Consider the following 6,000-nt stretch of genomic DNA (forward strand, 5'->3'; position numbering starts at 1 on the left):
TGCCCTCTGAAGGGCCTATTTTAACCAAATTGTCACACAGAAGAGTTTTTGGGAGAGACAGAGGTGGCCTTCTGCCACAGAGTTTTCCATCCAAACAATTTTGCATGGATCTCTAAGTTAAGTTGTAGTTCAACCATGTGTTTTGCACAAAGCAGGACTGGATGATGATAATGGTCCCAGCTGGTCTTAAGTCTATGTCTACTTGGGATTTTCATGCAATATATATATTTTTGAACCCTAAAAGTAGTTTATGGTTCCATCCACTGGCCCAACAAAGATATGCCCAAGTTTTCTGTCAGCGATGGGTTGGGAACACAGTGAACTGAAAAAGAAGTTGTTTGTTCTTTATGCTCTTCAAATAGGACTAGATTATTAGATTATGAAGGCAGGAAGGAACACTGTAATCTTCTCATCTGGCCTCCTGCCTAACACAGGGCATAATACTTCCTTGAATTCAAATCTTGCTTCAACTAGAGAGAAAAACCCACACATGCAATCATTTAAAAATTGCTAATGTGATAGAATCCACCACAACCTTTGGTAAGATGTTCCAATGATTAATTACAATAATTATGAAAAAATTGCATCCAATTTCTAGTCTGTATTTGTCTAGTTTCAACTTTCAGCTGCTGGAACTTTAGGTTGAAGAGCCAATAATTAACATTTTTCTTCTCATGCAGGTGATCAAATCATTCTTTTACCTTCTCTTGGCTAAACTAAATAAAATAAGCTCCCAGGGTCTTTCACTATAAGTAGGGTGACCATATGTCCAGGATTGGCTGGGACAGTCCCAGATTTCAGATGCTGCCTCAGCATCCTGGCCATTGGAGAAAACTGAAGCAAAAGTCCCAGATGGTGCAGACATGCCTGCATGTGCTCGGCTGTGGAGGCAGGAGCTGGGCACATGCAGGCAAGTTTGAGCCAATCTGGGTTCTTTGCTTCATTTTTCTCCAGGGAGTCCAATCAGTGGATGGGTTGCTCTCTGGTTTGGACCTTGTTGGTCTGTGTGTGGAATCACTTTTACAGTAGAGTTGGGGTGGGGAGGAGGAACTGTAGGGGTGTGTGTGTGTGTGTGTGAGTGTGTGTGTGTGCACATATACACACATTTGCATTTCAGTGTCCTGTCAGGCCCCATTTCTTGTAGCTGCAAGGTTGGGGTGGTGGTGTATGTGCATGTCATACTGTCCTGTTCAGCCCAACTTCTGGGACCCAAGGGATCCGGGGGTTGGGGTGGGGTGGAGGGGTGCATGTGTGTGCTGACTCCCCCCTGGTGCTCCCCCATCCCTGATTTCCCTCAAATTATTATGGTCACCTTCGCAGGACACTAAGGTGTTCTGCTCCTTTAAGGGCTGAAACTGCTAGGAAGAGAGCCCCAGCAGTCAGTCAGGACCCCCCCACAAGCTGCGGTTTACCAAGGCAGCCAGAATGAGATAGTTGGCACACACCTGCCAGTGGTCAACTGACCAGAAGGGCCAGGGTCTGGCACATATGTAAACCCCAGGGCTGGGACCAGGAAGGCAGTTCTCTGCCAGTGGCCAAAAGGGAAGGAGCTCTCCTAGAGGAAGCAAAGGGGAGAGGCCTGACTGCAAGTTTAGCTTCTGGTAATGTTAAGGGACAGAGCATGCCCTGTGCAGCTTGAGTTATGTTATAGCCTAGGGGCTTGCATGTTCATTTCTGCTATAAGTCCAGTGGTTTGGGCTGAGGTTATTGGGGGAAGGAGGAGGACTCACTGGGGGCCCACTATAGTGTGGGGACCCCAGCACCAGGGAGGATGCAGTATTTGGGGTGCACATGCCCCGGTGCCAGAGAGGGCGCAGTGTTCAGGGGTGAACAGACCCTGGCACCAGAGGGCGCACTGGCAAGAGTGGAGAGCCCAGCGCCGAGGGGTGCAGAGAGAGACAGGGCTGCGGAGAGCCCAGCGCCAAGGGGCACAGAAAGAGAGAGAGAGACAGGGCTGCAGGGAGCCCAGTGACAGCCCGAGGCCAAGTGAAACCAAGGCCTTGGAGGGACACTGTAGGAATACCATCTGTAAGGCTTGGGGCATAGTAAAGGGGCAGTTTGGAGCCACGTATTTAGCCCATAAGGCTGAGGGTGTCCCGAGACATCCATTTTGAAACGAAACCCACAAGGAGTCCGAGAACCCACAGGGTTACCCTCCTGCTAGCTGACAACCCAACCCAGACAGTGGGGCTCACAGAAACGTGGTGGGACCCAACGCATGGCTGGACGGTGACTATCAAGGGCTATAGGCTGTACAGGAGGAACAGGACAGAGAGGAAAGGTGGGGGTGTGGTTCTCTATGTCAAGGAGAAATACACATCCTCAATAAGTAGCACAAGGTCAGTGGAGGGGCACACTGAAGTGCTCTGGGTTAGAATACAAGGAACTCGAGGGGAAAGGGACTTAACAGTGGGAGTCTACTACAGACCACCCAACCAAGGCGAAGCGCTAGACCGGGAATTCTTAAGTCAACTCACGGAGGTAGTTAGGTCAAACGACGTGGTCATCATGGGTGACCTGAACTTTCCAGACATCTGCTGGGAAGAGCAGTCGGCCAGGTCTGACCGCTCACATAGGTTCCTAGCCAAGATACAGGACCTCCATCTAACCTAGGAGGTGTACAGCCCCACCAGTGGAGATGCCTTGTTGGACCTGGTACTGGCCATGGGTGATGATCTGGTGAGGGGTCTGTGGGTGCTCGACCACCTGGGTGACAGCGATCATCGCCTGCTAGAATTCATCATCCAGTGCAAGGTGGCAAAAAGGCAGCAGCCGTAGATTTCAGGAGGGTGGACTTCAGTGAGCTAACGAGAATAGTCAGGGAAGCGGAGGTCCCAGAGGGAAGGGGAGCCAGGTGTCCAAGAAAAGTGGGTGTTCCTTAAGGAGACGATCCTCCAAGCCCAAAGGGAGGTAATCCCAACACTGATCAAAGGGGGCAAGAGGGCGCAAAAGCCCCCATGGCTCACCAAAAGCATACGGGAATGTCTCCTAGCTAAAAAGGAGGTGTACACCCAATGGAAGGGCGGAGCCATCACCAGAGAGGACTATACCTTGGTTTCTCAGGCCTGCAGGGGGGCAGTCAGGAAGGCCGAGGCAGAGATGGAACAGGGACCTGGATCAAGGACAACAAGAAGTCCTTTTTTAAATACATAGGGGGTAAAAGGTGATACTGGGTAACATGGGGCCTCTGCAAGGTACGCTAGGAAATCTGGCCGTCACACCAGACAACAAAGCTAACCTATTTAACAATTTCTTTGCCTCCATTTTTCTGAGCAGGGACCGGGTCACCTCCTGCACAAGGACCCCCGTAGGCCCCAGAGGAGGTGCACCCAGGCCTAGGGTCAGTAAAGATCTAGTTAGGAAACTTCTGGAGGGACTGGACATATTTAAACCAGCTGGTCCTGACAAACTCCACCCCAGAGTGCTGAGGGAATTAGCAGAGGTAATTGTGGGGCCCCTGGCATGGCTTTATGACACCTCATAGTGCTCTGGTGTGGTGCCAGAGGACTGGAAAAGGGCCAATGTGGTTCCCATGTTCAAAAAAGGGAGGAAGGAGGACCCAGGAAACTATAGGCCAGTTAGTCTTACTTCGATCCTGGGGAAGCTTTTTGAGAGAGTTATCCTGACACATGTCTGTGAGGGGCCAGCAAGGGAGATTATGCTTAGGGGCAACCACCATAGGTTCATTCAAGGCACGTTCTGTCAGACCAACCTGGTGGCCTTCTATGAGCAGGTCACAAAATCCTTAGATGCAGGAGTAGCAGTGGATGTAGTCTTTTCTGGACTTTAGGAAGGCCTTCGACACTGTCTCTCACCCATTCTCATTAAAAAACTGTGGGACTGTGGCATTGACACCTACACAGTCAATTAGGTCACTAACTGGCTGGAGGGTCGCACCCAGAGAGTGGTGGTGGTCGGGTCCTATTTGACCTGGCGGGATGTGGGCAGTGGGGTTCCACAGGGCTCGGCCCTCGGGCCCGCACTGTTCAACATCTTCATTAGCGACTTGGACGAGGGGTAAAAAGCACCCTGTTCAAATTTTCAGATGACACTAAGACGTGGGGGAAAGTGGGCATGCTAGGAGGGAGGAATAAGCTGCAATTGGACCTAGACAGGTTACAGGGGTGGGCGGATGAGAACAGTATGGGTTTCAACACTGATAAGTGCAAGGTGATGCACCTGGGGAGGAAGAATCAGCACCATACCTACAGGCTGGGGAACTCCCTTCTCGTCAGTGCAGAGGCAGAAAAGGATCTTAGAGTCATCATTGATGCCAAAATGAACATGGACCGGCAGTATGGGGACACGGTCAGGAAGGCCAACTGCACCTTGTCATGCATCCACAGATGCATCTCAAACAGGGCCAAGGAGGTGATCCTCCCCCTCTATGTGACACTGGTCAGGCCGCAGTTGGAGTACTGCATTCAGTTCTGGGTGCCGCACTTCAGGAGGGATGTGAACTACATGGAGAGGGTCCAGAGGAGGGCCACTCACATGATCAGGGGGCAGCAGTGCAGGCCCTACGAGGAGAAGCTAAGGGACCTGAACCTGTTCAATCTCCACAAGAGAAGGCTGAGGGGGATCTAGTGGCCATTTACAAACTAGTCAGAGGGGACCAGCAGGCACTGGGGGAGTCCCTGTTCCCCCGAGCACTCCCAGGAGTGACCAGGAATAACAGTCACATGCTGGCAGAGGGTAGATTTAGGCTAGATTTCAGGAGGTGCTACTTCACGGTCAGGGCATGGATCTGGAACCAACTTCCAAGTGAAGTGGTGCAGGCTCCTACCCTGGGGGGCTTTAAGAAGAGGTTAGATGAACACTTTGCTGGGGTCGTTTGACCCCAGTACTCTTTCCTGCTGTGGCAGCAGGTCGGAATTAATGATCTGCTCAGGCCCCTTCCAACCCAACCAACTATGAAACTATGGGTTCAGTGGGGTCCATCAGGACCATGTCCAACTAGACTTGAAGGCAGCCTCCCTATTTATTACAATTACACTAAGACATGGCGGGCGAGAAAAGAGGGTGCCCATCGGGCCAAATTGGCACGGTCAAGGGGCCTTAGGGGTATCACAACCATCCTTGTGGTCCCCATCCCGTGACATCACCCTAACCAAAAAGAAAGATTGCCAGCCTCTTAATTATTCTAGCTCTTCTCTGAAGCCTTCCCAGTTGATTCCCTTCCTGAATTCCGAACACAGAAGTGGGCATACAGAAAAAATATAATTTAACCACTCCTGCTAGTGTTTCCTGCAAAAGCCTGGGCCTTCCATGATAAGGTGTGGACATATGATTAATTTACCAAAAGGTAGAAGCAGGTAGGAATTTACATCAGGTGCTCAATGCCAGCTGTTCATTTGCATAGTCTTTACCCTTTGCTAGGTTGAACCTAAAACAGGAGCTTACCCTTCTTTCACTGGGGTACAACCAGACACACGGGCAGTTACCACTCAGGAATAAAAGGGACAATAATTTGCTGCTGGCTTATTCCATTAGCAAGTTTTGATACTTCCCATGCCAGCTCAGCTGCACTGGCTAGTATATTTTGAGAGACCTTGGATTCTCGATTACTTGCCCATATGCTTCAGGTGCATAGGGAGAGGAGTAGCTTGCATGAGTCCCTCATGTATTCCCATGTGCCTGGATCAAAAGGAAGCTTTGTTGCAGAAAGATTAAGTGACCTCCTCAAGCTCACGCAGCATGCCAAAACAAAGCCATGCAGAGAAGCCAGCCATGCAAGGAACTTCAGCCTCTCAGTCCTGTGTTAGAACTGCTCTGGCCATGAATTCTTCTAGGCACAAGGCCAACAGGCTCATGCCATACATCTTATTTTAAATTAAAAGTGTGTATTGTTATCTATAATTATGATGTTATAAGCCATTCTTATCAGTTACAATGCAGCTACAGAAAATGATTTAATTGTATGGGACCACTTTGCCCCTCACAGCAAGCACATAACGCTTATTAGCTTCTGTGGGAGTTATGTGCACATAACTGTGTGAG

The sequence above is a fragment of the Crocodylus siamensis genome, chromosome 4, assembly GCF_052110815.1.
Source record: "Crocodylus siamensis isolate JL-2025a chromosome 4, ASM5211081v1, whole genome shotgun sequence".
Lineage (NCBI taxonomy): Eukaryota > Metazoa > Chordata > Crocodylia > Crocodylidae > Crocodylus > Crocodylus siamensis.